Raw genomic sequence first — 26885 nt, forward strand, 5'->3', positions numbered from 1 at the left:
TTGATATACCTCAGGGTAGAGTTTTAGGTCCTCTACTCATCATAATAATTTATAACCTGCCGATGGTTATGCCTGTAGGAAGAGCTACCGCTATGTTGAACAATATCACATTAGATATTGATCTGTTCCATGTGTCCAAAGGAGTTTTCCGAAGCGGGATTCTTCTACACCTTTAGGTCTTCTTGCTTACTTTTACTTTTAATATATACGCCTTGCTTTCAAAGACAACAGCTGGAGGCGCGTTGCAGGAGCCTGGGCGAGGATCTATCCAACATCGAATCCGTGATAGTTCATAAGGAACTGTCACGAGAGGTAGTATCATACATGATAAAAATAGTGAAGGACATTGGTAACATAAACCAAAGTAGGACACAAAATGCCGAACCCTCTTCCAGTGGAACGGAAGGTCTGCTGATGACAGTCAACAGTCCGCCTTCTCCTGAGGAGTTTTACGTGGTTTCCTCCCAGCAATGAGCAAATGCAGAGAAGTTCCTATTTGACCCACACTAGATGATCCCTCCTGTTCCCAACACAGATTCAAATAAAAGCATATTTAATTAGCTAGAAGAAACAAAAATCCACTAAATGATCTATAAACCTTGTACATAATAAGCAAGGTAAATAATAAATGCAATTCCCATCTAAAAAAAAAAAAAAATATATATACGCCTTGAATATTGTTTGTTATGTATATATTATTTTTTTATTGAATAAATTGAAAAATTTAAATTGAATTGAATACCAACGTCTTCTAACTAAATCTAACCAAAACATGCAAAAAACGTTATTAACGTTTCAAAATTAACTAATTCTGTTAATGTATGTAAATTTACTCTCACAATATTTTGACCGTGTCCAAATCTTTGTTCATAAATTCTGTATTTGCTCCACTAAGAAGTTTATTTATATTTTTATTATTATTAATAGATTTATATTATCCACTGACACTTCGTGACGGAATTACATTTTTAATATATAACTAACTAACTAACTAACCATCACGCCGCTTCCCCGCAGGGGTAGGCAGAGAGAATCGAACGCCACACCACTCTGTCTTTGCAAACATTCTTTGCCTCTTCTACATTCGTGCATCTCCTCATACATACCCGACGATTATTACGACTCCTGACCCGGCCGCTTTCAAGTATTTGACATACCTGATTGTGCCAAGTTTTCCTCGGTCGTCCTCTGCTTCTTTTTCCAACTACATTCGCTCCATAAATTTGTTTAACCGTTCTTTCTTCACTCATACGCTCCACATGTCCAAACCATCTCAACACACCTTTCTTAATTTTATCGATAATGCTTATATCAGCCTTACATTCTTTCCTTATTTCATCATTCGAACATCTATCAAACATCGTTTTGCCACATATTCGTCTGAGGGATCGCATTTCGACTGCATTCAGTCTGCTTTCATCCTTCTTTTGCCAACTCCATGCTTCGCTTCCATACATAAGGGTTGGAACCAGAACTCCATTGTGTGCTGCCAGTTTAGCTTCCGCTGATAGATTTTTATTTGCCAAAACTGATTTTAGTGCACCATTCACTCTGTTCCCAGCATTCACTCTCCTTTCTATGTCTTTATCAATCTATTCTATCTCTTTTTAGCTTTCTATATCTATGTCTTTTTAGCTTTTCCGCTTTATTTTTATTTGACCAGCGACCGGGTTTCGTCGTTACCGACATCACCAGTCTGATGATGTCGGTAACGACAAAACCCGGTCGCTGGTCAAATAAAAATAAAGTGGAAAAGCTAAAAATATTGGTTTTAATCTAATAATATATATTTATTATTATTAATATCTGTTAAGATAAATGAACATTTTTTAAAGTTTTGCACAGTCATTTCTTGGATGAACTGCATTTTTTATAATAACCAACAAGTAAATTCCAGTCTGATAATGTCCGTAACGATGAAACCCGTTGACTGGGTAAATAAAATTGAAGTGAATAATACTATGTATTTAAATTGAAGTTGTTTTATTATATACATAAAAAAGAATATGGAAATCTGGCCATTTATAAGGCTTATGACATATTATTGGCAGGTTTGAGTGATCACTTTTTAAAATTTTTCTCTTTATTTTAAATGATTTTGTATTTCACAATAAAATATATTTACAAGTACAAAATAAAATAATAAAAAAAATATCCCACAAAGGCATGGCCTGTGTGTGGGTATACATTACACTCGTATTTTAGGTTATAGTAAAAGGCACTGTATAAATATGTAATTTAAAACATTTTATCCGTACATCATAAACATGTATGTATACATACATACACACACACACACACTCACTCACACACACACACACACACACACACACACACACACACACACACACACACACACACACACACACACACACACACACACAATCAACATTTTTTATTCATTGAATGTTAAAATAATGATTGAGAAAGGTTAGTTTTTCTACACTATAGTCTATCCATACAAGTTTTTTTTAAATATCTCCGTTTAACATACATAAACCCATTTAAATTCTTTTTTATTTAGAATTTAGGACAATTAAACTAAAAGGCAATCATATAGAATTTCCAAAGTTCGACTGCTGGTTAGCTGTGAATCGAATATCCAGGGATGGTCAATCGATAATATGTGTACCCTTTTTTGGTGACAAGAAAACTACCCTTTCTTTCAATGTGTGAAGGATCGTTAAAAATTAAAATTATCTTATGATTTTTTGACATGTCATCAAAGATGAAGAAGAAATGGAAGTCTGGGCATTTACGGGGCTGACGACCGTCATAGGCTAGTTTAAGTGATCACTTTACATACGTGTAACGTTCAACAATTCTACCCATTATTGAAAACCACACGACTCAAATTTTTGGAAGTTCTTTATATATGTATGAACCAACTTTGAAACATTATTCTTGAATCACTAGAACTTCACTAGAGACATCTATTGGTGTTTCATTCAAACCCTTATCCGCACCCCAATGGTGCAAAGGGCACTGCATCATATAAACGCAGTGTTATCTTGATCGTTAACACGTGAAGGAAAGGTGATCAGCCCTCCGTCTCGGGTACCAGTCCAAGGTAATATTGAGTAAATATAAAAGTGAAAAAATCACTTATATTTATTTGACCTCCCCTGGGAATCGAACCCGGGACCTCCAGTACGGTAGCCGAGCGTGCTGACCATTACACTACGGAGGCGGACTCGGTAGTATAGTGGTCAGTTTCCCCGCCCGTCTATTGGTGTAATTGGAGATATACCAGATTTTGTGAACAAGTATTTGGACACACTCAAAATGTTGTAAATAAAAATTATGACTTAAGCCAAGCGCTGCCAGAGCCTGGGTAAGGACCTGTCTGTCATCGGATCAGAGATGGTTCATAAGGAACTCTCAGGAGAGGTAGTGTCATCCATGATGAAAAAAGTGAAGGACATTGGTATCACAAATCAATCTAGGACATAAAATGCCGAATCCTCTTCTAGTGGTACGGAAGGCCTGTTGACGACAGTCAACAGTCCGGCTTTTCCTGAGAAGTTTTACATGGTTTTCTTCGAGCAATGAGCAGATGTTGACATGTTCCTAATTGACCCACACTGGGAAATCTTTCCTGATCTCAACACATTTAAAAAAAAAGTAAATAGCTAGAAAAAACAAAAAACATACTCAATGAACTATAAACCTTTTACATAATAAGAAAAGTAACTAATAATTTCAAAACAAACTAAAAAATCTAATTATAAGAATATAAAACCTCAGAAAAAAAGGATGAAAGCAGACTAAATGCAGTCGAAATGCGATCCCTCAGACGAATGTGCGGCAAAACGATGTTTGTTAAAAGTTCGAAAGATGAAATAAAGAAACAATGCAAGGCTGAGGTAAGCATTATCGATAAAATTAAAATTGTTAAATATATTTTCTAGCGGTTTTTATTATAATTGTATAAATAGGTTTGCCATCCCTGGCGCAGTGAGTAATAATCAGAGCTTAGTGAGAAATAAAATAAAGAATGATTTGGATACCTATTTCTAACGGCGGCATCTCTCCTTTGTCGGTGCCTTTTGATCTCCGGTAATAATAATAATTATTACGTTATTTCTAAGCTTAAGCTTTGATCTCGCCGACTATCCTATTCTACCCATCTCCCTCTGGTCTATCCGCCTCACCTTTCTCTCTATTCACTTCCTTTCATTCATTCTTGTTTTCATTATCCACCCTTCCATCCTCTAGCTTCTGTGCGCCGTACCTTCGGGACCAGTTCGGCTGGAAACATTTGCTATTTTTTGTGCGCTAATGCCCTATATCAGTGTTCCGTAAAGTGTGTGGTGTAACGACATACTGGTGTAACGTGGTGATTAGTTGGTATGCCGAGGAAAAAATCTTCTTCTTCTTCTTATTATTATAGGTCTTGTGGCCTGTTTTTAAGAGGGATTAGCCTCCTGCGACGTCGATTCCCAGCTATCGACCCATCTCTTTGGTGGTCTGCCTGGGTTGGCCGTACAATGCGATGTGGGGGGAGTCTGGATGGTTCCATTCTCCTCACATGCGCATACCATTGTCTCCTTCGTTGCCTTCCCCACCTAACGACATCTTCGATCTCGCATATTTCCCTGATCCTGGCATTTCTGATTCTATCTCGAAGACTCTTGCCTGTTATGCTTCTCAGAGTCTTCATTTCTGACACTTATCGATAAACGAGCAAGGAAAAATGGACCTAAAAAGTGATCTGACATTTAAACTGAAATTTTCCGAAACAGATCCAGCACATTTTTGGCTGCATATAAAAAATGAACATCCACTGCTTTCAAAGCGTGCTATTGATATTCTTTTACCATTTGCCACGAATCACTTGTGCGAAGTGGGATTTTCGACTGCTTAAAAAAAAGAGAACGCCTGTGGACGATCAAAAAAGAGATGAGAGCAGCCTTATCAACAATTGCTCAAAATTTTGATCGCCTGTGCTCAGTTAAGGTGTCCTGTGTCCGCCTCTGTATTGTAATAGTTAGCGTGTCTAACTACCGTGGTGGAGGTCCCGAGCTCGATTCCCAGGGAGGGAGAAAATAAATATTAGTTATTTTTTTTTCAAAATACATATTTAAATAATACAAAATAGTTGGTAAATACACAAAACATTTAAAAAATAACGTTTCTATCTCTCTAATAAAGAATATACTTGTGTTTAGAGAGGGAGTTCGTTATACATTTTTTTTAAAAACAAAGTAAATTAAAACAATTCTAATACACTAATTTTACACTCTAATATTTATTTCACATTACCCTGGACTGGTCCCTGAAGCGCATGAGTGATCACCTTGCCTTCATATAAGTAACAATCAAGATAACACTGTATCAATACGGTGCAGTGCCCTATGCACCATTGGGTGCGGATAAGGGTTAGAAGTGCTCAGATAAGCAGGCTTAGATTTTGCATTATACATAGTATGTAATATATATTTTTGTATTCTCAATATTATTAATATTTAAAGCATTTACTTTGTGGTTAGTCATTTTTACTTATTTATTTTTTACAAAAATGTTAATAATATTGGTATATAACCACTTATCGAGATTTTTATGTCTACCGGTTTCATTATATTAATTTTAATAATTAGTCAATGTTAAATAAACTTTGTTTTAATCTTTGGTGTACCTCTAAAATTTCTTGGTTTGGCAGGTGTACCTTGAACAGAAAAAGTTTGCGAAACACTGCCCTATATGACCAGATGCTAGATTTTTGTAGGGCTTCGAACAGGTGACGTCTTGGTGAATATTTTATTCTCTTTAATTCATTAAGCGAGATGAAATAAAAGCCTAAGACGTAAGAGGCATCCCAAATAATATTCTGATATTTTTCATTACTTACAAAATCTTTTATTAAAAAAAAAAAAAAATATTATATTATAATACAAACAAATGAAGATAAATAAGAAGTTCCAAGAATTTGAGTAGTGTGGTTGTCAATTATAGGTAAAATTGGTGAACGTTACATGTGTTTAAAGTGATCACTTAAACCAGCCTAAGATGGTCACAATCTCCATAAATGCTCAGACTTCCATATTCTTCTTCATCTTTGTTGAGATGTAAAAAAATATACAAAAATATTTTATTTATTGCTTTTTCTACACATATTACAACAAAGCCACTTCAAATTCCTATTAACCATAATCATACAACAGAAGCTCGCTAATCCGAACGTAAATCGTGCAATGGGTCGTTCGGATTACGGCCTCGTTCGGATTCGAGTGTTTTGATAAAAATGAGAGAAAAAAAGAAACATCGATTAATGAAAACCTTCTTCATTTTACATTTTTATTTAGGTACAGAATGAATATTTAAAATATTTATCAATATAATTTTAACTTGGAAAAATCTGTTTTTTTTTAACCAACGATTCAGATTAAAGAAAGGGAAATATTAGTGTTTTTATTATTTTCACAAATATTTCAATTTCATACTATTTCTGTGAGCCCAAGCGGCTCATTATTAGAAATAAGTATCAAATTGCGGTAGAGGGGTTCGAACCGAGAAACTCTGACTTAAGAGTCCGCGACACTAACCACGGGACCACAACCCGACAATTCACGGGTTTAATATAAAGACAGACTGCGTTCTATTCTCTCTGCCTACCCCTGCGGGGAAGCGGCTTGATGGTGAGTTAGTTATGAAATGCGAAAATATTGATTGTAATAAATAAAAAATACTTCGAGGAGGTATAATATAACGGATATTAGTCGTTAGTAAACATCCTATCGACTTTTTGTAGCTTTTTTCCACTTGTGAATAAATAATACTGAGAATATTGATAAATCCAATTGACCTTCTTTGAAGTCGTCTAGTTCCATCTCAACGGTAATGAAAAAAACAGTTCCACTAGGCTCCAATCAGTCTAATTCAACATTGAAAATCAATTTGGGTTTGTTTTTTAGGATACTTATCTATTACGAAACGAGAAGGGTTGATTTTCTTTATCCGTATTAAGTGTCAGAAATGAAGACTCTAAGAAGCACATCAGGCAAGAGTCTTCGAGACAATAAGAAACGCCAGGATCAGGGAAATATGCGAGATCGGAGATGTCGTTAGGTAGGAAAGGCAACGAAGAAGACAATGGTATGCGCATGCGAGAAGAATGGAAACATCCAGAATCCCCCATGGTAGACGACTCCCGGGCAGACCACCAAAGAGATGGATCGATAACTGCGAATCGATATCGCAGGAGGCTAATCCCTCTTAAAAATAGGCCACAAGACCAGTACCAAGAAGAAGAAGAAGAAGTATGAAATTAATTTCAGACTTCGAATACCGAAACATTGTTCGGCTCTTCCATATTCATGCAACTCCTCATACATACCCGCCGATTATTAATACTCCTGACATGACAACTTTTAAGTATATAAAATACTTGATCATACTAAGTTTTCCTATGCTTCTTTTTCCAACATCATTTGTCTCATAAATTTGTTTTACCATCCTTTCCTCATTCATTCATTCCATATGTCCAAACCATCTCAACACACCTTTCATATTTTTACAGATAATGACTTTTTTTTTTGACCATTCGAACATCTATCACACATCCTTTTTCCGCACATTAATCTACAGGATCGCCTTTCGACTGCATTCAGTCTACTTTCGTTTTTTTGCCATTTTCATGCGTCGCTTCCATACTATAGTATGGAAGTATATAAAACTTATATATGTATATAAAACTTCACCTCCAACCCTATAGGGTTGGAGGTGAAGTTTTGTTTTTACTGTTAAGTATTTGAAATATTTGATCATGACAAGTTTTACTCGGTCTTCTTATTACCAACCGAATTCGTCTCGTAATTTTGTTTTTCTGTCGTAATTATGTGTATGAGGAAAAAAATTTAAAGCATGTTAAATATATGTGTTGAACGATATATCAACATATCAACATATAAAATGATGATATCAACTTATCAATGTAAACGATTATATTATCAATGTAAATTTAGATCAATTTGGGTTAAAAATTTGTTGGCAAAGAGTTGATTTCTTTGCTATTCGCCAAATATGAAGTCGTACGAATAAAGAGGCGGACGAATAACGGATTTATACCGTATGCTCAACATACATAGGTCTTTTGTGTTCTACGTCTCATAGTATAATGTTGTTTCGTGTATAAGGCAAAATGTACACCGAATTTATTTTATCTCAAAATGGCTTCCAGTACGATATAAATCCGATTTTTAAATCTGAAATGTCCCACAGATAGAATATATAGTACATTAGACAATGATCCTACAAATGTGGCTCGTGTTAATTTTTCTTTAACAATTTTTTTCGGCTTTCTGTTAGAAAAGCAAAATTTCAATTAATATTTTTTACATGTAAAAATTAAACGGATACGTCGACTGTTTTTTTATTCGACCAGCGACTGAGTTTTGTCGCTACCGACATCATTTGACTAGAAAGAAATAAACTAAATGCTGAAAAATCTATTTACTTGTTTTTTTATTATATAAAATGAAGTTCCACCAACATTTTACATTCTTTTGTAATCCTCATCTTTGCGTTTCCTCAGGATAAGCCCTATGACTGTAGTTTAAAATAGGAACAGGGGAAGACCGAGAAAAACTTTGAGTGATCAAGTATTTCAAATACATGAAAGCGGTCATTAGGAGGTAGATGCGTAAATGTAGAAGAATCGAAGATAACTTTCAAGGATAGATTGGTGTGGCGTTCTTTTCACGCAGGGAAGTGGCGTGATGATAGCTAGTTTTTTTTCAATTACACCAAGAAATATAAGTAAGGGTTGGAATAACAGAGGTGTTATCTAAGTAGATAAGCCAAGTTTCGGTAAATTCATCTTCATTTCTTATTGGTAATATAATAATACCATATAATTATGTTACCATATAATTATTTATACATATAAATGAAATTTTGACGTTACGATATTTTTACAAAATGTTTTTATGGTATTATGGTGAGCAAGTGTGAGTGTCGGATATTGACGGGATGCCAGAGCAGGATATTTAAAAGAAATGCGTACTTACAGTTTGTTTATTGATATAAATTTCTTACACGATTTGATAACGATTTGATATTAACTTATTATAATTTGTCTAATGGATTATTGAACTTTAAATTAAATATGAAGCTAAAATATACGTTCTTTAACAATCAAGCGATGGCAGGCGATTCTCACCCCCGCGCTCCGGTTGGCTGCTTTTGTTGAATCCGCTCAGTGTTGCCAACCTGACAGTAGCAGTATAATTCAGTGTTGTCAACCTGACAACACCAAATGGCGTGGCCGGACGGCTACAGTATTGACAAAATATATCAATTCAATACTATATTAAGGTAAGTCCAAGCAATCGAACTGTGCGATGGAGTGAGGGTCGAACCATGAAACTGAGGGACATAAACCACGGGACCAAAATCCGGTTGAAATAAATATAAATATATTAACTAAATCAAATTCAGGATAATAATAATAAATAGGTTCCTATAAGCATAATTTCGCATGGATATGTTGTTTTACCGTTTTAGAATCTGTGATCTGGCCTTTGGGAAAAATACGTCTCGATGGAAGTGCCCTTCCGTATTGCATCAATCACTTGACCAATCAAGCGACCAATGCACGCGGTACTCAACCTGTGGGTCGCGAATAACTAAATGTTAACTTATTAAAAAAAAAAAAATTGTTCGTCTCCGTAGTATAGTAGTTAGCACATTTGGCTACTGTGCTGGAGGTGTCAGGTTCAATTTCCAGAGCGTAAGAATAAGTACCAGCGATTTTGTATTCAAACGTTTATTTATTATAATTTCACCTTGGACTGATACCTGTGTGCAAGACTGATTACCTTGCTGTCATAAAAGTGAAAATAAACTTAACAGTGCATCAATCTGGCGCAGTACCCTATGCACCATTAGGTGCGGTTGAAGGTCAGTAGTAGTCGTTCAAATATGGATTGAATTTATCTTTTTTGTTTTAAAAAAATCTATTTTAAAGTGAGGTTAGTTTATATTTAAAAAAAAATGTACTACTATAACTAAATGCATACACTTCGATATAAATTATTTCTAAAATAGGTCTTCATATATTATTTGTTGATTTCGCATCAACTTTGTGAAATAAGAAGATAATTTGAATATAATACACAATATAAAAAAAAGCTTGTATAAGACCACTTTTTTGAGTTATTGCGAAAATACAAGCTGTTCAATAAAAGTAAAAGCAGTTTATTTTTCTCTTTTTGACGCAAACATCTGTGATTTTCGAAATTAATCGTGTTTACAATAATAAATACAAAAAAGTGGTCTTATACAAGTATTTTATTTTGTATTATTTTCAAGTCGTCTTGTTATTTTGCAATAAATAAAATATTAAGTCTGAAATAATATTTTATGGAAAGATATAAGTATATGTACAACATTTTGAGTGTGTCCAAAATCTGGATTATCTCCAATTACAGGAGTTATTTTCATATTATTTTTTGACATCTCATCAAAGATGAAGAAGAATATGGAAGTCTGGGCATTTACGGGGCTGACGACCGTCATCGGCTGGTTTAAGTGGCCACTTTACACACGTGTAACATTCACCAATTCTACCCATTATTGACAACCATACTACTCAAATTCTTGGAAGTTCTATATATATGAACCAATTTAGAAACCTTGTTCTTGAATCACTAGAACTTCACTAGAGACATCTATTGGTGAGATGTAAAGAAGCTTTTTTATTAAGCAGAAACTCTTATATTAGTATGTGAGGTCCGAATCCTGGATTATAATCACACACATGACGGTCGTCAGCCCCGTAAATGCCCAGACTTCCATATTCTTCTTCATCTTTGATGAGATGTCAAAAAATGATTTATATGTAGTGTTTAGTCATATTTTCTTATTTTGTTTTTACCATATGTTTTTCTTATTTGTTATATTTTCTCATTTGTTTATTTTAAATAAGCTTCTTACCTTATGTTTTTCTCATTTCTTTCTTTTAACTATGCTTCTTATGCCTATTTAATTGTTTTTATATTTTGCCATGTATTAGTTTTGGATATTTAAAAAAAATCTTTTTGGTAACTTTATTATTTGTGTTCCAGTCTTGTTAACCATAATCCCATGGGATTAGGAACATGTCCCAAAATGAGAAATAGAAATTACTCGTCGGGAACATTATGTATATGACTTATGTTTGTAATGTAACGTAATGTAACGTCCGCCTTCATAGTGTAGTGGTTAGCGCGTTAGGCTGCCATGCTGGAGGTTTCGATTCCCAAGAGGGTCAAAATAAATATTAGTGATTTTTCAGTCTAATGTTTATTTAATATGACTCTGGACTGGTACCTGAAGCGGAAGGCTGATCACCTTTCCTTCGTGTATTTAACGATCAAGATAACACTGCTTCTATACGATGCAGTGCCCTATGCACCATTGGGGTGCGGATAAGGGTTAGAATAATATGTAATATGTTTTGAAAATAAATAAATAAGGCCTATTTTCCAACCAATTTATATTGACAATGATTAAAGAAAACACTTGTTTTATACCATTTGAGTTTTGTTAAAGACTACATCTTTCAGAAGTTAAACTTCCATCATTCAGGTCTGTATAATAACATTATACAGACCTGAATGATGGAAGTTTAACTTCTGAAACATGTGGTATAAAACAAGTGTTTTCTTTAATCATTGTAACATGTCTTACCACAAAGTTAATGCCGAAACAATAAATAAATTTATATTGAAGTTAGAATGCTCTCATCATAGGAGTGCGTTTTATAAGTACTGTATTTTTATATTTAAAACCTTACATCCAGAGGAATTCGTCAAATTTCTACGGTACCCATTTAATGGGATTTTCATAGATATCGTGTAGCTGTGGCGACGAAATTTACGTATTACCGTGTGAATCCTCCGTGAAATATTTAACCGCAGAATCCATGCCCAAAGTTTGTTCACGCTAAGCGAATGACATCGAGCTTTCCACTGGAATAATTCTGTCAAACAGTGTGTTCTCAAATGTTTAAAATGTCGAATTTAGTAACTGTACCTTTTAAAATAAACTATAAAAATCATTAATCAATAAAAATAAAATTTTAAATACTGGTTCGTTCAAAATCTGTAATATGTTTTCTAAAATTTTGACGCAACGTTGCATTCAAATATGCGCGTATCATTGCATATAAACTTGGCATTTAAGCTTTTCACAGAAGATATATAATAAATCCCTTACCGCACCCCAATGGTGCATAGGGCACTGCTTCATATAAACGCAGTGTTATCTCGATCGATTACACATGAAAGAAAGGTGATCAGCCCTTCACTCCAGGTACCAGTCCAGTGTAATATAGAATAAATATTACAGTGAAAAAATCACTTATATTTATTAAACCCCCTTGGGAATCGAACCCAGGACCTCCAGAACGGTAGGCGAGCATGCTGACCATTACACTACGGAGGCGGACAAAATTAAAAAAAAAAAACATCATTTTTATCATGTGGTCACATGGAAAATGACAGCTTAACAGCGTATCAAATGATCGAACCAAGATGCGTTTGCGACTATTTCAATATTATTATTATTTTTTTGCTTTCAATATGTTTGGTATAATCGACAAATTCAATGCTAGAATTAGTCCAAAAATCTTTTCACGGAAATAAATCAAAATATGTATCGAAAAATAAGCACGTTCGCAATGTTCGTCTTGTGTGGACGACATATTTAGTTTAAAAACTCCACTGTTGGTGACAAGATAATGATAATTTCTATGAACCAATTTTTTCCCATAGAGCTTCTTAGAAAACAACAATTTTAAGCCGTGTGAAATAATCCGTGAAAACATTTTGTTTTCTTCCGTATTTAATAATTATTTTTATTATTGATACCGAGAAATTGAAACCTAAGCCACAGGACATTAAAATAACATAATGAGGAAATATTTTTGGTCGTTTCCTGGTGATAAAAATGATCTTTAGTTATTTTGGCCGTTTTTTTCCGGTTTCGACAAAACAACATAAAAATAGATTTCAGTGGAAATTTGAGTGAAATCGTGGAAAATAAAATTCCAATAAAAAACGTAAAAAGGTATTTATTTATATTTTCCTGGTGATATGAACGATCTTCACTTATTTTGGCAATTTTTTTAAAATTTTATTTTATAAAAAGGCACTAAGAAAGAAAAGACAAAGAAAACTAGATATTCTGTACAAAAACTTGAGTGAATTCGTGGAAAAATAAATAAAATTCTTCGTGTTTTGATGGATCAAAACACAAAGTATTTTTATTTCTCGAAATAATATATCAATTTGATCCACAAAGGTAATGCTTTCAATATTCAAAACAAAATAAAATTCATTAAAAATTATATAAAAATATATTTTTATCTCTTTTCCTGGTAATATAAATGATCTTTAGTTATTTTAACAGTTATTTTCAGTTATCATAAATGGACATATACGTAAAAATAGATATTGTATAGAAAAATTGATTGGATTCGTGAAACTACTAATTAATTTCCCAAAAATATATAAATATGAATTTTGTATTATTTTTTTGAGATACTCTATTTCTCTTTGTCTATCACACTAAATCTCTACTTTATTTTTTAAGAAGTTTCATTTCTATCACGTGTTTAATTTTTTTAAGTATCAAAATGTATGTGTGATACATTATTTTGTTTTTCACAGTTAATAAAAACTTGTTTTCATAAATTTACAGTTCCATTAATATATAGTGTTGTATACAACATTTTGAGTGTGTTCAAATACTTGTTTACAAAATCTGGATTATCTCCAATTACAGGAGTTATTTTCATATTATTTTTTGACATCTCATCCAAGATGAAGAAGAATATGGAAGTCTGGGCATTTACGGGGCTGGCTGTTTGTTCATACAGCGATTCGTTGCAATTAATTTTTTTTCGAATACGAAAAACATTATTTAATTTCCTATTCTGAAGGGTTGTTCATACACATTCAATTTCATCCCTCGACTTTGGGCGGAATCTTTGATGCGGTTGTTACTTGAACCGGTGGCCAAAAAAACCCGCATTACGCCTTATACACACTGTCAGTGAGCAGTGTGTGGAATAAAAACACATCTGGAGTCAATAAGGTTTTATTGTGTCGCGGTTTAGGGCCCCAATTTTACGGTTGATGAAGGGCCCGCCCGAGACGGGCCCAAAAAGGCCCCACCGAACCGAGTGACGTAACGGAAATCGTAAAATAACATTAGATTTGTGTAACATTAAATTAGATTTTTTTTAAATATCTGTTATTTGAATTTTTAAAATTTTTTCACAATATCTGTTTAATAAATGTTATTTTAAATTAAAAAAATTAATACAATAACAATAGATTAGAATTAATTTCAATTAACAGTTGTGAAGAGTGACAGTAAATATTAAGTCAAAAATATGCAGCTTTTGCTGGGATATAGTTCATTTTCTGGGCATTCCGGAAACATGCGCAACTGAAAATTGACGATTTTTGATATATGACGTTGTTAAAAGGAGTCAGCGATATGATATATGATAAAAATAGTGAATGACATTGGTAACATAAACCAAGCTAGGACACAAAATGCCGAGACCTCTTCTTGTGGAACGAAGGTCTGTTGATAGCAGTCAACAGACCGCCTTCTCCTAAGGAGTTTTACGTGGTTTTCTCCCAGCAATGAGCAATTGCTGAGAAGTTCCTGATTGGCCCACAATAGATTATCCCTCCTGTTCCCAAAGCAGATTGAAATAAAAACATATTTATTTAGTTAAAATAAACAAAAATCCACTTAATCATCTATGAACCTCGTACATAATAAGCATTGTAAATAATAAATGCAATTCCCATTTAAAAATTATGTTTTTATCCCAAGACGATCTTTGGGAATAGTATGCTGTATTAAATATTATTCCTATCAATATTTTCAGCGATGCTGAAAGGCTGAAATTAGGTGTGACTGTAGCTTATGATTCAAACTACCCTTCCCTTGAGATTTCTCAAATGGGGGTAGATTCAGTGTGAGAACATTACAACTTAATATAACGAGGTAGAACTTCAATTTAATAGGGACATAAATTACATATGAAACAATTACTTACTGAAGTATTATATTAATTTTTGAGGGGTGTTTGCCAGACATTTTAATCAGAAGTGTGTTAATTTTCTATCCATACAAAATTGAAATGTATCATTCATCTGCGTTTATATTTTCAATACATAATGATATATATTTGAAATATATATATATATATATATATATATATATATATATATATATATATATATATATATATATATATATATATATATATATATATATATGAAATGTAGGCGAATTTTTTTTTAGTATTTTTTTTATTAAATCTTTGAATTTGTTTTAATTGGTACGTAAATATTGTTGATGTCTATTTGACCAGTTGATAAAGAAATTTTCTATATGGTTATACTTTTATGACAGTTTATAATTTTTTTATTTATTTTTAGATTACTTAGGTGGAAACCTTTAATTGGAATTGTTATTTTTTTGTATTTCATCATATTATGTTATTTTTGTCGAAATATTCTGTTGGTTTACCAATAAAAAAAAAAATAAACGATATTTATTAAAAGATTCCAAATAAATCAAACCACCATTATTGATAGACTATGATAATTTAAAACCGAAAATTTAATGCCAAAAACATTTTTTTTTCGAATAGTCAAGTAGATACTTGGAAATGAAAATAATAGAATAATAAAAATGCTCCACAACTAAGACAAATAATGATTTGAAATTGGGAGCTAATAATACCACACTGATACGATTTTTGATAAAAGCACTATACTTTATTTTAAACTTAAAATATTATAAATAAAATAAAATATTAAAATATTAATTTTTTTACACAGTTCCACAAGGCCACATTTTACAATTCATTAATGTTACGGGTTAAAATCCAAACTGATGTAAAATACATCAGAAGTTCTCGAAACTAGTCGTATTTACATTAATAAACTCCAAATAGTGGTCTTAGCAAGTGTTTTATTTTTATATGAAATAGTCATGTTATTCCACTAAGTGAATGTCAAATAAATAAATAATACTATATGTACGATACTGCTTTACGAAAAAAAATATATGAATAATATATCATTTAAAAAAATAAATGTCCATACGCGAAAACTTAATTATCTACAAAATTGTGTTTTTATACATTTGAAACCCCCCCTTATGTTTTATACGGAAATAACCACATATTTATTATTTTTTTAGCGAATTTCATGAAGGGAAATAGTGTTTAGGTTAGAAAAATGACCATTTAAAAGTTACTAAAAAAAGCAGAAGGCAAAAATATCACTGATAATATCATTTTTCATTTTTAATGTCCGAAAAGTAATTTGTATGACAGTTTTCTTGCGCTATTAATTTACTATACATAATGAATGGCTTTTATTCGGCTTAATTTTATGTATTTTAGAGAAATATTAGAAAGGAATGTAAGGCTGAACTAGGATAGTTGAAAATATTAAGATAAGTTCTTTGAGGTGGTATGGACATGTGGAGAGAAAGAATAGCGAGAGAATGACTAAGGTATATTTGGCAAATCGGCTGTCCGCAACTTAAACTTAAAACACAGTAAAGGACATTTTTTTGTAGTACGTTTTTTTTGCATTTTTGGAATAGAAGTAGAATCTACTTGGTCCAAAAATGCAAAAAAAAAACCTACCACACAAAAATGTCCCTTACTGTGTTTTGAGTTTGGACAGCCGAAATGTGAACGGGAGAACAGAACGGCCAAACAAGACTTGGCATGACCGGATCAATCAGAACCCAGAATCTGATGGTGTTAAAAGTCTAAGGACGTAATCGGAGGGCATGTATGATTAGATCCATGGATGTGATGGAAGCTAATCATTTTATAAGTTCGTTTGTTCAAAATCTTAAATTATCAAGTGATTCACCGATTGCTTTGAAATTCTGACACAACGATTCATTTACATACGTCAGTGTTTTTTTTTATACCCGTGACAGGTAAAAAATGTTTTATTTTTATTTTTTATAAAAAGCTCATTTGAGTGCAATGACAGCGCCATCTATTTAACGTAACATCAACAAGCGCAATACTAAACATTGCTCATGGCGGACAGCTGTAGAAACAGTCGATTATTATTTTTATTTCTCAATTTAACCTCCACTTTTACGAGTGATTTGATTGATTGTCATTAAAAAATACATCAAATTGTTGTTTTTTTACTTATTAAAGTTGAAGTTAAAATAATTCAGGTCAGGAGTCGGAACAATCAGCGGATATGTATGAGGGAGATGCATTAATGTGGAAGAGGCGAAGATTGCTCGCAAAGACAAATTGATGTGGCGTTCTATTCCCTATGCCAACCCCTCCAAAGCGAAGTGAGGGTTATTTGGTATTATATATATATATATATACATATATACATATATATATATATATATATATATATATATATATATATATATATATATATATATATATATATATATATATATATATATATACTCATCATTATTTTCATTAAATAGGATAACAATGAAATAAACACCACCTTCAATTTGTTGTAAATAGGAATTCATAAAGCTTTAAAAAATATTTTAAAATTTTAAAAAATACAATGATAAAGGAGTTTTTATTTACCATTGTGAATTGGAGCAGGGTGAACTTTAAAAACTGTTGATTTATTGTTACAAAAAAATAATACTAAAAAAGTCTTATTTATCTATCGATTGGCTATGGAGCCTTCCGATTGTGACCCGAGCAGTCAGTTATTATTTCCTTGGAGCGGTCTCCTTTGGTGCATGCCGCCGGCTTTCATCTCGCCGACATCAAAAATCTTAACCGCCTCCCCCCTCCCCTTATTCGTTCCAACCCCCCCCCATTGCCGCACTTCTCACTGGTATAAAACGCAAACAGGGTTGCCACAAAACGCATTTGGCAATTCGACATCGAAAATATGGTAATAAATATAAACCGAGAAAAAGTAACGACTTCAATCGAAAAAGTAACACCTGATAGTCACACCCTTGGAGTGTGGAACTCGTTACTGCATTCGTCATTGTTCATTTTCCGCAAAGGAATATTAATTAAGTATGAAAATTTGATTACCAGGAAGAAAATTGCCCTGTCAATACGTAATTAAGTATAGTTATAGATAACTTACATTCTTTTTTATAATCTTTTGTGACACGCGTTCTGATGCATTTCACCATTTTTAAGTATCGTATGTGAACCGAAGACCAAATTTTAGAGTTGTGTCCTTGCGACGTTGAAAGATGAAGTGGAGGTAGGAGTCGTTTTTATTACTTTCAAACTCATTTCGTATTTATTATTCTTTTTTCACTATTTATTATAATAAAACTGTAATTAAACTATAATAAAACAGAAGAACAAAGAAGTTGCATTTATATTTACTTTGCTTATTATATTAATAATTATATTTATTTACTGCTTATTATATTTATTATTATATTTTTAATAAAAAGTGCCATTTTCGTAAAATAGTACCTCAAGGGTCATAGATCATTAAGTGGATTTTAGTTTCTTCTAGCTAAACACATGTTTCATTTTAATATGTTTTGGGAACAGGAAGGATAAACGAGTGTGAGTCAATCAGGAACTTGTCAGCAGTCGCTCATGGCTGGGAGTCAAATCATTAAGGGAAAATCACGTTAACTCCTCAGGAGAAGTCGGACTGTTGACTGTCGTCAAAAGGCCTTCTATTCCACTAGAAGAGGGTTTGGTATTTTGTGTCCTAGCTTGGTGTATGGTGCTATTGTCCTTCAATATTTCAATCGTATTCATATTATGAAGTCCAAGAAAGAGGCCTATGTTCAATATTAGATACAAGAAGAAGGCTGAAGTAAATAAGTAAGTATGATGAAGAAGAGATGTTGGAGATTCGCAAATAATTGACGACCGTCATAGCCCCGTAAATACCCAGACTTCCATATTCTTCTTCATCTTTGATGACATATCAAAAAAAAAAAAAAAAATACTCCTATAATTGGAGATAATCTTGATTTGTGAACAAGTATTTGGAACTTATAAGCTAAAATTATAAAAATGAAACTGATATTCTCTGGCGTTTCTCATGCGTGTATTTATAATCCAGGATTAAGACCTTACATACTAATAAAACAGTTTCTGCTTAATAAAAAGCTTCTTTTCATCTCACCAATAGATATAGATGACTCTAGTGAAGTTCAAGTGATTCAAGAACAATGTTTCAAAATTGGTTCATATATATAGAACTTCCAAGAATTTGAGTAGTGTGGCTGTCAATAATGGATAGAATTGGTGAATGTTACACGTATGTAAAGTGATCACTTAATCCAGCCTATGACGGTCGTCAGCCCCGTAAATACCCAGACTTTCATATTCTTCTTCATCTTTGATAAGATGTCAAAAAATAAAATGAAAAATAATATAATTTAAAAAAAAAAAAATTGGCAACCCTGTGTGCTGTCCCCACTCCACCTTTTGCGGCGTAAATCGGTACACAGTGGCGCAAGCAACCGGTTATTCATTCCTTTTTATATTGGTTATAATAATTCGTTGGGTCCATGCCCGTATCTCAAAATCCTTTCAAAATCGCGGGCAATCCGTCAAAAGCAAACGACCCAGAGCTGCGTCACTCACTCCACTCGGAACAGTCACTTCCGCCTTTCGGCAAAGTGCATCCCGACTGATGCCATTCCCTCGAGACGGACGATCATGATTCGTAATTTGTGAAGGCTCGGCGCACCGAAGTGAGGATGTAAACAATAACTAAATTAGGAACTTCGCGAAAAGGGAACAGCATCTTACCTCTCTGAGTGCATTCATAAATTATTTAGCCGCAAACAAAAGTGAACGCTGCCAAGAATATCAAGTCCAGAGGTCTAGCTAACTGACTAATGATCACACCGATTTCCGCAGGGGTAGGCAGAGAGAATATTTCCTTAAAAACATTCTTCGCCTCTTCCACATTCATGTATCTCCTCATATCTATTTTTTTAAACCCATATCCGCACCCGAATGGTGCAATGGTGTAGAAATTTACTCGGTATTTAAGTGCAGTGTTCATGTATTTTATGTATTAAATGTTAAAAATGTTAGAATACAATTTAGTAGACTAAAAAAAACAGTGTTTGATTTTAACATTCATTCGTTCATTCAAACCCTTATCCGCAGCCAAATGGTGCATAGGGCACTGCGTCATATAACGCAGTGTTATCTTGATCGTTTACACATGAAGGAAAGATGATCAGCCCTCCGCTTCAGGTACCCAGTCCAGAGTAATATTGAATAAATATTACAGTGAAAAAATCACTTGTTTATTTGACCCCCCCCCCTGGGAATCGAACCCGGGACCTCCAAAACGTTAGCCGAGCGTGCTGACCATTACACTACGGAGGCGGACAAATACATACATACTCGCCGATTAATCATCATACACCTATCATACATCGTTATGCCGATGTATGATGGGCGTTCGAGTTATGAAATATGGAAATAATGCATATTTTCCATACTTATTATTAAAATTTAAAGCATTTACTTTGTGGTTAGTCATTTTAACTTTTATATTTTTTTACATTTTTTTAGTAATATTAGTATATAATTACTCAAAGAGTTTTATGTCATTGCATTTTTATGTCAGACATAAAAAATAATGCATGACTGAGATAAGCATTATCAATGAAATTAAGACAGATGTATTGAGATGGTTTGGACGTGTGGAACGAATGAGTGATGAAAGAGCTATAAAATGAATTTATCAGGCGAATATTTTGTAAACGGAAGCAGAGGAAGACCGAGGTAAACTTGGCATGAACAAAAACTAGGATCAGGCTTGGTGAATAATTTTGCTTGCCATTGATTATTTTAAAAGTATTTAAAAAATAAATAAAAATACGACAAATTAAGCATTTTATTTGATATCACGAATTGATTTTTATACAGTGAAACCTATCCACCATATTTTTGAAGTGAAACTCCTTAGGCGGTGATTGTATAATCGATAATTGGTTTAGTATCGCTGGTAGGTTTTTTGTCGTTGTTCTTATTATTAACTATATTAATTAAACTGTAATTACTTATCTATTTGTGTTTTTTTTTTGTCGATCCAAATACAAAATTTAGTTTTTCATTAATTGATTCGGTAGTATTCGGCAGTCACATTGTGGGAATATTTATTTATTTTTTATTTAAGTTTTACTTGGTAAATACCAATATTTATTGAAATCACGTGGAATGCATCGTAACGCGTGACACAATACGGCTGTCCAAACTTAAAACACAGTAAGGGACATTTTTTTGTAGTACGTTTTTTTTTCCATTTTTGGACTAAGTAGCATCTATTTAGTACAAAAATGCAAAAAAAACATACTACAAAAAAATGTCCCTTACTGTGTTTTGAGTTTGGACAGCCGAATAGATTAAAAGTAAAAGTGGTATTTACCAAGTAAAACTTAAAATTAAAATTTATGTCTGAAAGCCTTTTTTATTATTATTTTAGTGAGCAAAATTAAAATATACAAAACTTGTGTGTGACCCATCACGACATATGGGATCGAAAGCAGAGCGGACATCGTTGTCATAAAAAAACGCGCTAAGAGTGTCAGAAATGAAGATTCTAAGAAGCATATCTTGCAAGAGTCTACGACATAGAATAAGGAACACCAGGATAAGAGAAATATGCGAGATGGAAGATGTCGTTAGGTGGGGAAGGCAACGTAGGAGACAATGGTATGCGCATGTGAGTTTAATGGAACCATACAGACTCCCCCACATTGTACTGCACGGCCAACCTCATTGTAGACGAATCTCGGGCAGGTCACCAAAGAGATGGATTGACAGCTGGGAGTCGACATAGTACGAGTAGGAGGCTAATCCCTCGAAAAAACTTCAAAACCTACACCAAGAGGAAAAAGTAGAAGAGACCTGTATGAAATATTTATAGCATTCTTCACATTTGAGGTTGATCCCTCTTAAAAACAGGTCACAAGGACTACACTAAGCTGAAGAAGAAGAAGTTTTAGAGTTCTTTTTTTACACGGTATCATCTGAACGTATCTGTCGTGTAAACGGAAAGTTCAGCGTAGAAAGACAAACAAATCAAACGATTAATCAGTAGCAGAAAGATATATTTTTTTCCTCCGAAATATGCAAATTGGAGAGTATTTCAATTTCGTCTTTGTTAATCGACATTTCTTCGCCTATTTTTTCTTCCCTTCTCCGTCTTTATGTACGGCGATAAATTAAATTAATTGCTTTGTCGATTTAATTATGTAAAAGGAAGAATTTCATCAATTAAAATTAATCCCACTCCAACGTTTTGCTGAGAAAATACCATGGAAATAAGGTAGGCAAAAGAATTGGACTGCCATCAGGGCACTTGTAATTAACGATTTGAATAAATAACACGTTACAAAGAAATAAATTTCTTTTAATTTACTGAAAAAATATAATATTTAGGTAAAAAAAGGCCCTTAATTAATTAACTTTGTAAAATTAATTAATTAACTTTGTAAAATGACATGATTACTATAAATAGACACTTGTATTAGACCACTAATTAAGTTTTATTTCACACGACTAGTTTTTCTGTATATACTGTTGTTTTCGAAACTAGTCGCGTGAAATAAAAGTCAATTACTGGTCTAAAACAAGTGTTTGATTTGTAATAATCCCTTAAATTGATTGGCTAACTGACTAACCATCAGGTAGGCATAGCGAATAGAACGCCACACCAATCTGTTATGTAAACAAACTTCGCTTTTTCCACATCCATGCATCCCCTAATACGTACCAGCCGATTATTCCGATGGCTTTTGACCTGACCACTTACAAGTATTTGAAACACTTGGTCATGCCAAGTTTTCCTCGGTCTTTGCTTCTATTACCAATTATAAATTTAAAATAAATTTAATAAAATCATGTTTTACTGTTCATACTTCACTCATTCGCTAGTGTCTTAATTACCTCAATATACATTTCTAATTCATTTTTTCATCATTTGGACATATATCATACATCGTTTTACCTTACATTCGTCTTAGAGATCGAATCGGATGCATTCAGTCTACTTTTATCCTTCGTTTGACATGTTTCACTTCTATGTATTTTACCTGAAGGCTTGTCTCAACCTTAGTAATTTCATTATTTTACCATTCGATATATATATATATATATATATATATATATATATATATATATATATATATATATATATATATATATATATATATATATATATATATATATATATATATATATATATATATATATATATATATATATATATATATATATATATATATATATATATATATATATATATATATATATATATATATATATATATATATATATATATATATATATATATATATATTTACAGTAAATATTTAAAGGACACCTTTCGTTTTGACAAATTTACGTTCAAAATGCAATCTTGATTATTTGCCTCGAAATATCTCAAATACAAGTTGAAAAGCTGTCATATTTTTGAATCGCAGTTAATTGGTGTGAAATTTTATAACGAATCTCTAAAGCTTAGCTTAACTTGCACTTTGTAAGGCGAATGGAAGCGATTTCACAATAAAGCATGATTCAACAGTTTCATAAAATTTAATGCGCTTTTGAAAAGAAAAATCTAACGTACTTAGAAAGTTACGGGAAGGGCATTAAGCTAAAATGCAAATTTAGACTAAAGCTTCCGACAGGATCTTCCCACGTATCCATTAGGATACACGGTGTCGGGATGAAATTACACGGCAAAAAATATGCAAGGATTAAATAACACATTAAAAATTAACATACAAAAAAGGAGAAGAAATTCTATATTTAGTAAACTTTTTAAAATTAATTAACCACCTCTTTATTATAAGTACACTTTAACCTACCGGTTTCGACAAGAACCTTGTCATTATCAGGGTTTGTTTAATTCTAAAACATTAAAAACATTAAAATATTCATAGTTAATTACATTCCCTTACCAAAAACTTCTACACACTCCGTACACCATAAAAAATTTAAAAAATATTATTCAAAAATATGATTTAAAAAAATCCGAAATGTTATTTTTACTATGCATTGCGTAGCATATGATTAAAAAAAATCCGAAATGTTATTTTTACTATGCATTGCGTAGCAACTCCAAAAAAGTGGTTAAAACAAAGTTGTTTAATTTTATAAAGTTTATAAAATGTGCCACAAAGTAACTGCTAAAAAAAATTCAAGAAAATCTATATTTAGAACCTACTTCTTCTACTACTACGACTACCATCATCACGCCGTTTCCCTACAGGGGTAGGCTGAGAGGATGGAACGCTACACACTCTTCTATCCTGACATACACTCGCAGCTTCCTCCACATCCTTACGTATAGTCATACATATCATCCAATTACGTAGACCTTTGAGTGTTCCTTAAAGACTAAAGATAAAATAAAGAGTTCACGCATTCGTGAAAGCTCGGGTGTAACAGACATCAATAGTTAGGTAGAGGAAAGTCAATTGAGATGATAAGGGCACATAAGACGTAGAGAACCTGATCATATTATGAACCAGGCAATTACGATGGATCTTCCTCGTAAGACATCTAGAAGAAGACTAGATCTAAAATCATGGATGATACATATTTAAAGCTGTCCTTCCGCACTCCCAGATCTGATACAGAATCTGATACAGATATGATACATCTAGGCTTCCTGACAGAACTTCCTTCATTTATTTTAATTTTTATGTTGCGAAATTTATAAAAAACGTGAGACAAAATTATATCCCGATTTTAATGTGAATTTACATTTAAAAGCTTTCAATATCCCTGTCACCGTCAATCTAAATATATACATGGGGATGATACATCGATGCTTCAGAAAGATAACTTGAAGGCATGGCGTAGGTGACGTTGTCCATGATAGAAAGACCTACAACATGAGGACCAGGAGAGTTAACCCCAACAGTCTACAAAGAAGTTGAAATGGAGCCAGGATGAAGAAGATATTATACATATCACTCACTCCTTTCAAGAACGTCATAAATCAAAATACTTGATTTTTCAGGAGAACGATTTTGAAGTTTAAAAATATAACACAATGTTTTAAAAATAAATATCAAGCCACTTATTGAACTTTTTACTGTGCCACAGATCTTTATAGGAAATATTTTATGATTTTTTTTTTAGGAAAGGTTTTTTGTCCATTTGATAAATATTTTATTAATTTATAAAAATAATTAAACAATACATTTTCTTCAAAATGCAAAAACAACATTTTCTGCCCTGTAGCGGGTAAATATTAAGTTAAAAATATGCCTCTTTTGCTGGGATATAGTACATTTTCTGGGCATTCCGAAAAATATGCACAAATGAAAATTGACGATTTTTGATTTATGACGTTCTTGAAAGGAGTGAGCGATATATGATCCATCTCTTGACGTTTCGTGATTGGTTATTATTATTAAATAATTGCTTTTCTTTCTTCTGCTAAAATATTCATGCAAGCGCCAAGCTTGAAAGGAAAAAAACATTGAAAAAAACAATGTTTTATATATTGCACTTTACAATGTATCATAAATTGACCTCATCTGGTAGAAAATAAAACATCAAGCAAGAAACACACCTGTCTACAGATTATATGAAGAATGCCAGTAGCCGAGGAAGGTTTCATTTTTTTCTAGCCCGCTTTGGCGGGAAAAGGCTCGATGACGTCAGGCATGCGAGCGCCGCCGCCGCGTCTGATTGGTCGGGTGAAATGCGAATAAAAAATGGCGGCCGCACGCGCCTGCGCGCTGCGCGGAAATGCGCGGGCTGTCATTCTCGGGGCAAAATTTTCAGCACGGCGGACGAAACTATTTAGCATTTAGCAACATTGTAACATTCATCGTGCCTTTTCCGAGAAATATAATTATACCATTAACTTCAAAAACTGGGCAATTTCTGCCTTCATTTTGTTCAACGGCGATTTTAATTGGACGTTTACATTCTATTTTTCGGAACTGCAGTTATCTTCATCTGTGAAGCATGATATTATAATAATTATTAATTTAAACCGACAAACTAACTATCACGCTGCATCTCTGCAGGGGTAGGCAGAGATTAGAATACCGCACCAATTTGTCTTTGAAAACAATTTTCACCTTTTCGACATTCATGCATGTCTTCATACATACCCGCGGATTATTCCAACTCTTCACCTGACCACATTCAAGTATTTGAAATAATTGATCATGCCAAGTTGTGTTCGACCTTCCTCTGCTTCTGTTACTGACTACATTCGCCTTATAAATTCGTTTTACTGATCTTTCTTCACTATATTTTTAAAAAAATATCTTGTGTTGTGGGGTTGTATTCTCTATGTCTACCCCTGTGTGGTAGCAGTAAAATGGTTAGTTGGCTTTTTTACTATTTAGGGAACTTATAAGAATATTATTTTTTGACATCTCAAAAAAGATGAAGAAGAGGCTGGTTTAAGTGATCCCTTTACACACGCGTAACATTCACCAATTCAACCCATTTTTGACAACCACACTACTCGAATTCTTGGAAGTTCTATACATATGAAGCAATTTTGAAACTTTGTTCTTGAATCACTAGAACTTCACTAGAGACATCTATTGGTGAGATGAAAGAAGCTTTTTATTGAGCAGAAACTCTTATATTAGTATGTGAGGTCCGAATCCTGGATTATAATCACATACACGAGAAACGCCAGAAAATATCATTTTCATTTTTATTATTTAAGCTTATAATTTGACCAGATAATTTATTTACAACATTTTGAGTGTGTCCAAATACTTGTTCGCAAATCTGGATTATCTCCAATTATAGGAGTTATTTTTTAAATTATTTTTTGAAGCATATCTCTGTTTGTTTAAGTTCATTTGTAAGCCGAATTAATTACGTAGTCTATTAAAACCAGTAG

General features: G+C 32.9%; 1 protein-coding gene across 1 annotated transcript in view; it reads right to left on the reverse strand.

Moving 5' to 3' along the window:
- Positions 1-26885, reverse strand: part of LOC148300476 (palmitoleoyl-protein carboxylesterase NOTUM-like) — a 79887-nt gene that overhangs the window by 28663 nt on the left and 24339 nt on the right. The gene's annotated exons all lie outside the window — the stretch shown is intronic.

This window comes from Brachycentrus maculatus, unplaced genomic scaffold (assembly GCF_059751285.1).
Source record: "Brachycentrus maculatus isolate JH-2025_06_01 unplaced genomic scaffold, ASM5975128v1 h1tg000711l, whole genome shotgun sequence".
NCBI classification, from domain to species: Eukaryota; Metazoa; Arthropoda; class Insecta; order Trichoptera; family Brachycentridae; genus Brachycentrus; species Brachycentrus maculatus.